We start from the raw sequence: 11,520 nt of genomic DNA, 5'->3' as shown, positions 1-11,520 counted from the left end.
CCATATAAAAACATTTTCAAATAAAATTATTTCAATTTTTTTTCCAATAAAAACATTTGATTCCACATAAAAGCATTTTTTCCATCTTTTACGAGATGTCTGTCTAACTTTCTTTCAAATTAAAATTTGTTCGCCAAATATTCTAAGAAAATATTGCTAGCTACAACCTTAGGTTTCTATTGGGTGACAAAATCATTGTGAGTCCAACATCTTCCCTTGGGGAAAAATGATTGCAATATTTTTGTTTTGTGCTTTACAATTGTCAATTAATATTAACATGAGCCTTTTCAAGGAAGAAAACATATGAAGACGATCATTTTCAATGAAGAAAACAAAAAATTATACACTGTCAAGTATAAGAACACAAAATTAACAAAGTTAAATTGTTCATTTGGGCTTTACCTATATTGGATTTTCGATAACCCAAGTGACAAATCCTTTGACAATTGAATGCATGGGAGCTTTCTGTCAATTAAAAACAAACATTTTAAATTTGCAAAAAAATGACTAAACTGACCTTATATAACACCAATTAATGAACATATGATTCCATGAGATTTCAATTAATATAGGCAGGACAATAGATAGCCTGCCATGAGATTTCAATTAATATAGGCAGGATAAATTTTCTTTAGAATAGGAGATATGTTTCATTCAACTATTACAGTAGTCAAATTTTTTTGTGAATTAATTAGGCCCTTAAAATACATGTAATTGTGTTATATATATTGAATATAAAAAATAATAAATATTTTTGTGCTATGATATTCCATCATATTATAGGAAAGAACATATTTTCACAATAATTACATTTTTTTTATATTACACTGATAAAATAGTAAAATAATCTCCGTTTGCTAGCCAGCAAAATTTATTCCTATTCTTTGTTTTACCTACATAATTTTGTACATAGCTATGCTTTATTATTTTTATTAGATTTGAACAAAATTTATTGATACATAGAGTATTTGATACTAATTAAAAAAATTAGAAGTTTATTTCTTTTATTTGTAGTTCTTCATTTCGAATTTTTTTTTATCAGTTGTTCAATATGATCAAAGCATGCAGAGAATACAAAAGATATAAGTGATATGTGTGCATCCTTTTTTTTAGCTAAGTAATATTTTGAAAATGGGTCAATTTCTTGTGTACCCTCAAAACTTCAATACATTATATTTACCCTTAACTCTTTCAATATTTTTTTGTTTGTCCTTGCACTTAGCACACATTAAAATTTATATTTTCGATTATAGCCCTCCTACATTTCCTTCCTCTTTGACTCGTATTTTGTTACTTGATTCTTTGTGAGATTTCCACACAATCCCGGTATAATAAAAAAAATTCTTCAAATTAAATCCTACTGCATTTGAATACCATGCACCAACCATCTGATTATGCTAGCAACAAGTATCACCCTCAAAAGCAATATATAGTTAATATAAATTCATATACATCATTAATAAGTTCAGAAAAAACACACCTCAGCATCATTTGTATATATTAAATATTACACCCCGAGACAACCCGCCACGTATTATTTACACGTAAGACGTATGCATATCACATACATTATCAATAACATCCATAAATATCACAGTAATTTTGCAATATAAAAGACTTACAACAATGATCACGATAGATATGGTTGAAAATACGACAACAACCATGCCTGTTCAAGTGTATCAAATTTACTGAAAATAAACATACAAAATTAAAAATGACCATAAATGACATTTAATCAAAACATGGATAATTCCGCTTGCTCTTACTCATGATCTTTGCTTAGGCGTCTCTTCTTCATTACCTCCGCTTGTTGGCCTTCCGATCCACATCCCTTCTATTCGTCCTCATTTCCGGCCTCATCATTTTCTGGAACACACGTAAAAGTAGAATGGGTGAGAGATTGAATAGTCTCTCACTACGGGATTTAGTTCCAGTCCCGGAGTTTATCAAATTCACTTATTAACACAAACAAGATATTAAAATTATATCCTCACATGCTATCTTACTAATGCATATTTAAAACACACACACACACTTCTTTATTTATCTTTTCAGTTTTTAACTGTCTCACCAGGGAGACTCAACCTCTACTAGATCTTGGTCGTGCCACTAGATGAGGACTCGAACCACCGCTATATCTTGTTTGCCTCACCAGGGGGACTCGAATCACCCTAGCTATTGGCGTCTCACTAGGGGGACTCGAACCACCACTAGTTCAATTGTACTCTCACTGAACTGAGACTCGAACCACCGCAAGATAAGTGAAATAATTTTAAATAAAAAATAATTTCGAGACATATTTTAAAATAATCATATTATTTAATTTAGATATGTTATTGAAATATCTAAAATTAGAGGTTAATTTGGAAAAAAAAATATAAATAGAACAAAATAAAAATTAAGACAACAACAAAAGTAATAGTTATGACTTATGAATAGTAAAAGTTTGTTTTATCGGAGTTCCACACCTAACTTTTGACCGGACAAACCGAATTAATCATGAATTATTAATGTTAATTTTAATTGGTTCAAGTGTTGCATTAGAAATAATAAAAGAAAAACAAACATATGACTATGTATAATTTGTTTAATACAGTCTAATTTCTTTCTTATGCTGATATATATCTTTCTCATTCACACAGGCGCATATATAAATGAACAGAAGTCATCATCAAAATTATATAAATATGTGCATTGTTTAATCTTGATAAATTAAGTATATAAAGGAACATACACATATTGCACCCAACACAAACACAACACAAACGAAACGAATAATTGTCGGATAACCAAGTCATGCACTTTAAGATACAAAAAAAGTGACTTGTTGTTGTCTTGAAATAATGACTAAAACTAATTTAGCAGAGACTAAAATCATACTATATTCACGGACTAAAGTCTTGAATGGAAAAGAATGAAGAATGAATAATAAAGAAATGGAGATAAAAAGAAAAGAAAATTGTGTTATTATAGCACCATCACTAGCAAAAAAGAGATTAAATTGAAAATCATATTGTATTATCATTTATACCACAATCAAGACTAAAATGAATATGAGATAATATGTAACAACTTTTATCCGGAGCAGTAAAGTTAAAGCTGATTGGGAGTAATTTAATTCGGATCCGGATAATTGTGGATACAGATTCAAATATTCATCTTCATGAAATTATCCGTATCCGTTTAATCCGAATACAGATAATCTCCGGATACGGAGCGAATATGGAGCAGATTATTCGTATCCGTTTACACCCCTAGTTTCACTTGATTTCTTTAATAAATTCATATTGTGTTGCAGACGATTTCTGATTTTTTTTTTTTTTGTTGATTTTATTGCTAGTCTGTTGGAAATAAAATCGAAAAACTCAAAATTTCTATTTCAACCCATTTGTTTCTATTTCAACCCATTTTAATCTTCGATTTTACAAACCATGTCTCACTCTAGTTCAGTACTTGCTATTTCTATTTTTCCATCAATATCAGTTTTGCAATTAAAAGAAAAAAAAGAAAAAAAAGATCGATTAATGTCAGGTGCACAAGGAGCACAACCCAAGGGGTCTTTCACCACCACCATAATGCGCCGGGTGTTGCCACAGAAGATCCACCGAGAATGGCCATAAGGTCTGACAAGGACGAGCCGGGGGTGCCGGTCAACAAGTTGGAGGATAAGGTCAAGGATGCGGCTGGCTTGGGTGGGCCCGTCTTTGGTGCCGGAGCAGATGATGGAAAACCTAATCTCAGTGTTGCCGGTATTGGCTATACCACAAAGTTTCCTCTTGTTATCTATGTATGCAATGTAATAAGTTAGGAAGAAGGCAACGTGTGTGTCTCGATTATATAGTAGAAAAGAGGTGCACTAAATATAACTATTGACAAGTTAAGCTTTCTCCTCCCTTTCTAGAGGGGGTGATATTTTGTGAGAAGATTTTGTATATTATTAGCAGCATCTTAGTCCAAATAGGTAGCTATGTGGACTATGTAATATGTAATATGATGAGCTGAGGTGACCTTGTAAATATTACACTTTATCTTATTTTAATACAACAAATGTCGGAGGGCATCTTGCCCCTGACCTTCAAAAAAAAAAAAGATCCGCTAAAAAAGGAGCATTATTTATGAATTTGTGAATTTGCGCTGTAACCGACCGGCTAGAGAAAATGGATATGTGAACTTGTGAATATGATTAGCGAAGAGGAAAAGAGCATTTGATTTGTGAACTTGTCTGAATGACAGTGACAGGACACAGGCTGATCAGGCCTTTGATCAATCACTTCAATTGGGCTTTCCTGAATTGAACATCAGAAATTGGGCTTTTCTGAATCAACATCAGAAATTGGGCTTTTTCACAAATTAACGGATTTCTTATGTGTTTACCTAAAAGAATGTTATAAGATTTTGGTCAATTTCGAACAACAATGACAAATAGATGGATCCAAACAAAAAAGTCTCGTTTTAGACTCGATTTTTGATGCATTTCCGATTTATGGTCTAAATTGTTCGAGAGAAGCGGAGCGGAAATGTGGAGCAAAGCTAGGATGGGATGTGCTCACCAAAAGAGTTTGACGAGTACAACTCTAAAAGTATATTGAATGGATTTCAAATTTCGAATCTAAACCGTTCAAATTCATGTACTTCATGAATGATGCATACATATGCAAAATTTTGAAAGTTTCGAGTTTATTTGCAACAATGTCAAGCGGTCAAAGAAATGATAAAAAATGAATATATAAAAAAAATTATAAATCAACTTATAAAATATTCATTTCTTTGACCGACTGATCTTGTAGCAAATAAACTCGAAACTTTTATAATTTTGCATCTACATGCATCACTCATAAAATACATGAATTTGAACGGTTTGGATTCGAAATTTGAAATCTATCCGATATACTTTTAGAGTTGTGCTCACCAAACTCTCTTGGTGAGCACATCACACCCTAGCTTTGCTCTGAAAATGTGTGCTCTTGTTCGTCTTTTTTGAAATTAATAGAGCACAATGATACAAATTATATTACTACTACTGTTATTATATCACAGTATGGTATAATGTTATATTATTCCAACTCGCTGTTTTATCAAATAATATTTTCTTCTAAATAATACAAATTATATAATTTGAACTATGTCTGATTAGATGTAATTAGCTGTTTTCTTTGATAATTTTCTATTGTACCAAGTAGAACGATCATCACAAATTTTTCTGTCGGCCCTCAATTTTTAAAATTGAAACAAAATACATTTTTTATTATAGGCCCAAGATGAAGCGTCAGGGCCCAAACAGAGTGCTTTGCTATTACAATTACAATTATAATCACACGCGTTTCTTCATCCTTAAATCTGACAGACACGTGTCAGCCAACTCTCCCACGTGTTGGATTGCCCCCAATCATCCCTTAGCTAGTAGCTTCTTCATATAAAATATTTCCCAATTTTCTTTCGTTCGATTTCTACAAATCAAATCTTACTCTAGTTCAACAGTTGAGGTTTCAGTACTTGCTATTTCTATTTTTCTATCAGTATCAGTTTTGCAGGTTACAAAAAAAAAGATCAATGTCAGGTGCACAAGGAGCACAACCCAACGAGTCTCTCACCGCCACCACCTATCATACTGCACCGGGTTTTGGAGATGATAACATGTAGTCTTGACATCGTAGAACAAGACCGTAAAGTTTTACTTAAAATCTCCAAACAGATCGTGAGATATCATCTCCCAAAAATTGCCCAAACTGCTGAAAGAGTGCTTTTGAGTCCAACTTTGCATCTCTGGTTATCATAGAAAAACATCTTCAAAAATCATGAAAATTGACCGACATGTAGTCTTGATATCGTAGAACAAGACTGTGAAGTTTCATACAAAATCTCCAAACAGATCGTGAGATATCATAACTCCAAAATTAATTGCCCGAACTGCTGAAGAAATGCTTTTGAGTCCAACTCTGCATCTCTGGTTAACATAGGAAAATATCTTTAAAAATCATGGAAATTGACCAACATGTAGTCTTGACATTGTAGAACAAGACTGTGAAGTTTTATTTAAAATCGCCAAACAGATCATGAGATATCATCTCTCAAAATTTGTTCGAACTGCTGAAGGAGTGCTTTTGAGTCCAATTTTACATCTTTGGTTATCATAGAAAAACATCTTCAAAAATTATAAAAATTGACTGACATGTAGTCTTGACATTGTAGAACAAGTCTGAAGTTTCATACAAAATCTCTAAACAGATCGTGATATATCATCACTCAAAAATTACTCGAATTGTTGAAGGAGTGCTTTTGAGTCCAACTTTGCATCTCTGGTTAACATAGGAAAACATCTTCAAAAACCATGAAAATTGACCGACATGTAGTCTTGACATCGTAGAATAAGATTGTGAAGTTTCATACAAAATATCTAAACAGATCTTGAGATATCATCACTCAAAATTGCCCGAACTGCTGAAGGAGTACTTCTGAGTTCAACTTTGCATATTTGGTTAACATAGGAAAACATCTTCAAAGATCATGAAAATTGACCGACATGTAGTCTTGACATCGTAGAACAAGACTGTGAAGTTTCATACAAAATCTCTAAATAGATCGTGAGATATCATCACTCAAAAATTACCTCGGCCATTTGAAAAAAGCAAAAAATAAAAAATCAGATTTGAAATGGTTTGGATAAAAATAAAAATCTCTATACATGCATCACTCATAAAGTACATTGATTTGAATGGTTTGGATTTGAAATTTGAACTCGATCCGATATACTTTTAGAATTGTGCTTACCAAATTCTCTTAGTGAGAACATCACAACCTAGTTTTGATCTAGAAATGTGTGCTCTTGTCCGTCTTTTTTGAAATTATTAGAGCACAATGATACAAATTACATTACTACTACTGTTATTATATCACATTATGGTATCATGTTATATTATTCCAACTCTCTGTTTTATCAAATAATATTTTCTTCTAAATAATACAAATCATATTATTTTGACTATTGTCTAGCTGTTTTCTTTGATAGTTTTTTATTGGACCAAGTTGAACGATCATCACAAATTTTTCTGTCGGCCCTCAATTTTTAAAATTGAAACAAAATACATTTTTTATTATAGGCCCAAGATGAAGCGTCAGGGCTCAAACAGAGTGCTTTGCTGTTACAATTACAATTAGAATCACACGCGTTTCTTCATCCTTAAATCTGACAGACACGTGTCAGTCAACTCTCCCACGTGTTAGATTGCCCCCAATCAGCTAAGTAGCTTCTTCATATAAAATATTTCCCAATTTTCTTTCGTTCGATTTCTACAAATCAAATCTCACACTAGCTCAACAGTTGAGGTTTCAGTACTTGCTATTTCTATTTTTCCATCAGTATCAGTTTTGCAGGTTACAAAAAAAATAGAAAAAAAAAATCAATGTCAGGTGCACAAGGAGCACAACCCAAGGGGTCTTCCACCGCCACCACCTATTATACTGCACCGGGTTCTGCCACAGAAGACCCACCGAAGATGGCCATACGATCTGACAAGGACAAGCCGAGGGTGCCGGTCAACAAGTTGGATGATCATCCTGATTGGTTATTAGTGGAAAAACACTAATAACCAATCTAGATTAGTGTTTTTCCACTAGTGACATCATTGACCTTATCATGATAAGGTCAATGATGTCACTAGTGGAAAAACACTAATCTAGATTGGTTATTTACTCATATTAGGATCGGACCTAGAGACGATCCTGATCCAGGCAATACAAATGCAAAATTAATCTGGATCGGTCAAACAACCGCTACTAAAACTGATCCAAATTAGTACCATTAGGATCGGTTATATGTAACAACTGATCCAAATTAGTACCATTAGGATCGGTTATTACAAAGTAGACCAGTTTTAATGATTTGAATATGTCATTTAAGATTCTAAGCTTACATTAAATCAAACTTATCTTTAATGTTCGCGCTTGATTGTAGTAAATCAAACTTATCTTTAATGTTCGCGCTTGATCGTTTTCTGACGTACATTGTCAAATTAAAAATAACAAGTGTTAGAGGGACCTAGCATGAAATAAAAAATTGGATTCTAGTAAGGATTAGTTCTCGGACTTTCTTGAAATAAATTATGTATTGAAGAAATAACTTAATTTTTAAATTGAGACAAAATATTATAAATAAATTATGTATTGAAGAAATAACTTAATTTTTAAATTGAGACAAAATATTATTAATATATAAGACTGAACGTTGAAATTTTTTTAAGGTCAATAAATAATTATACAATAAAGTAACTAGTTTCATATATTCAATTATATATACCACGATGGATTAATTTCATATAATTAATTGACGAACAATTATAAGTAAAAAATGAATAAATTTCAGTCATACAATTAAATTTGATGATAATTAATATTTCATCCAACTATTAAAATATATTGATGAATTTATTTGTTCTGTCTTAGAAATTTTAAAAACTCAAATCCCTTCTATGATATCAATTAGCAAATTCGTAATTACTTTTACATACAAATTTGCTCAGACTAGCTGAGGTTTTCATCCTGGGGTTGGATTTATTTATTTAACTATCGATGTCTAGAAGGAAAAATAAAATACAAAATAGTTTTAAAATAATTTTGGAACTAATTAAGAAATTAATAATAAATAACCATCAATTTGAAGTGCAACGACTCTCTGAACCAATAACTAGCAGCCTTCCTTTCTTATATAAAAACCAGCCTTCTTGCCACCAGTCAATTCTTTATAAAAACTATTATATTTCATTTGTTTCATCAATGAAATAGGCGGGTTATGGAATCCTATTGCAAGAAGAGAGTTAATGGTGAGCAATTAAGAAATACAAAACAAAACAAAACAGAGACAAAGTAAAACTTAAACTTAGATGAGATGGAAAACAAAACAAACAAAACAAAACAAAACCTCCGCAAACAGAAATAAATAATAGAAATAGATAGAAAAAAAATTACAAAGTTGTAGAGGATAGGAAGCCTGAGCAGGCAAGGTACGTAGCATGGCAACAAGGCAGCGTGACAACAACGTTTTCACGCCGGAGAATGACGAGGAGGCATTGATGTGGGTATCGCTTGAGAAGTTGCCACCTTACGCATGGATGAGAACCGGGATCCTCACTTTGACAGAGGGAGAACAGAGAGAGGTAGATGTTGAATGACTCGGTTTTATCAAGAAGAAGGCGCTCCTCAATCGACTCGTTAAAACTGCCGAGGAGGATCATGAGCGTTTTTTAATGAAGCTTAGAGACCGCATCGATAGGTATTCTTGTTGATCTCTTTGAGTGGTGAGCTTGCTAGCATTGTACTGAGCAACGACGGCCTTGACAGTCTCGGCAGTTTCTCTGGCAACGGTCTCGTCATAACCTTCAGCCCGATTTTCACCTTTCAAATTAAAAGAAATGCACACAAGAGTTAAATATATTGCAGACAAGGGAAAAAAGTAAAAAAAGAAAAGAAATGAAAGATCACTTTTAGCAAAACAAAATCTTGTTCAAGAAGTTATTTTTAATAAAAATGAACAATAAATTTCAAATAAATCGACTCAGATTGTACAATGGCAAAGCAAGGTCACTTATTCTTTGTAATATCAAGCTTAGTTGTGTTCGTGATCATTATTAGAAACCACATTGGAAAAGTAAACTTGCTATATAGAGTATACTATTTCTGAAAAGAGAGCTTCATAAAAATTATTGCTAAAAAAATAAATTATAAGCAAAAGTTTTCAAATACTTGTAATTAATCCAATTTAATTGACACTTCTATTGTATTGCAATAGAGCTGGCCAAAAGAAATATTTCTCAGAAAGTGCCTTTTATACACATGCAAGTATTTCTCACAAGCAATTGTACTGAGCATAGCCTTCGTAATTGTAAGCAATGGATTTGACAGTAAATTTAGTGTAACAAAGCACTTACTACATACATGAAGTTCGCTTCATAAAAATAAATTTAAGTAAATTAGAAAGAATAAATACAGGTCCATAACTGCTGTTATTCTTGACTTAAAACCTGTTTTCCAGACGAATCTGTCTGATATAAAACAAATGGATCAGAATCACGCCAGTAATGGGTTATCGGGGCCCCTTTTAATAAGATCCACAATAAATTGTTTTAGAACAAATAACAGCAGAAATAAATCAGAGTAAATACCATCTGCAGATCACGGCTACCAGGAATGCTCTCAACAAGATGGGGTTGGGCCCGCACGTCATAGATTATCGGTCTTGTAAACCATGGATCATAAAGTGGGTTCCTTCAGGGTATACCTGCATATACAAATCTCAAAATTTAGAATTATTTAGAATAAAACTAAAAATGTAGTCCCAACTCAAAATCCTGAAGAGACGTGACTTAGACTCAGAAAAAATTGCAACTGCAAGGCTTAACATGAAAAGGCACAAATTAAAAAAAAAAAAATGAACAATAACCAGGTTCTGGTACCAACTATCTTCTATTACCAGAATTATGAAATGAAAATAATGAATAACAAGAATATTGGGGTTTAGGCCTCAGCTCAATTAACATAAAGAAAGAACAAAAATTATCACAATATAAGAGAACAACATTTAAATGCACGGATAAATCTGTACTGGAGTAATAATACTGGTAAGGTTATATACTGGTATCAGATCTGTATAAATTAAGGGTCTGATCGGAATAATAGAGGTGCTGGAGTTCAATAGATTTGAATTTAGTAGAATTCAATAGAAATGAATTCCAATTTAACTTTGTTGATCGGAATAAAAATGAAAAACAATTAAAATCTTCTCAGATTTTTTATTGAAAATATACATAATACAATAGAAATGATTTCATTTAAATTAAAATAACACTTGTGCCGTTATATGAAGATTTCTTCCATATTAACACAAAAGGATATTAATTTGGTGCCGAGTCATCAATGGTACCAGTAAATACTATCATACTACGTGTTTCCTTAAATTAACTGAAAGCTTCAGATATCAATACAACAATACAGAAGTAACAGTATAACATTACTATACTTATTCTAACAATGTTCAGTTTTAAAGAAATAAATGAAGATGGAAAGCATAGATGGAAATATCGGTATCGGGATCGGTCCCGGCAGATTCGGATCGGAAAATTGAACATTTTGGCCAGAAGCTTGTTTTACACTAAAAAAAAATAGGAAAAAATTGATAAAAAAATAATTTGTCAATAATTTATGTTTAGATAAATGATTACAATCAAATAATCCACTAAGAGCATCTACATTCCTAAAACTCACAAGGGTTTCTAAAAAACTGTTAACTACTTCTTAGAAATTATTACTCACTGATAGCTGCTATCAGTTTTTCAAAAAAAATACTTTTTAGAAATTATGGCCTCTAAAGTTTCTAACCTCCACATCCCTGAAACTCATTTTAGAGTTTCTATTAAGCCACGTCATGCAATAAATTAAAAAGGAGAAACAATTTGAGCCAATCATTTGGCCAACATAGAGTTTATAAACAGTTTCTTAATAAGAAACTTTCCTGCATAGTTTCTAAAT

General features: G+C 32.1%; 1 pseudogene across 1 annotated transcript in view; it reads left to right on the top strand.

Moving 5' to 3' along the window:
- The first annotated feature begins 7,351 nt into the window (after positions 1–7,351).
- The window catches only part of LOC144547869 (uncharacterized), a 28,750-nt pseudogene continuing 24,581 nt past the window's right edge, over positions 7,352–11,520 (top strand). Inside the window, exon 1 of the transcript XR_013509165.1 lies at positions 7,352–7,374. The product of XR_013509165.1 is annotated as an uncharacterized LOC144547869 (transcript). The remainder of the gene's footprint in view (positions 7,375–11,520) is intronic.

This window comes from Carex rostrata, chromosome 32 (genome assembly GCF_964058835.1).
Source record: "Carex rostrata chromosome 32, lpCarRost1.2, whole genome shotgun sequence".
NCBI lineage: Eukaryota > Viridiplantae > Streptophyta > Magnoliopsida > Poales > Cyperaceae > Carex > Carex rostrata.
Note: the sequence above shows the minus strand (reverse complement) of the source record. Positions and strands in the feature narration are given on the sequence as shown.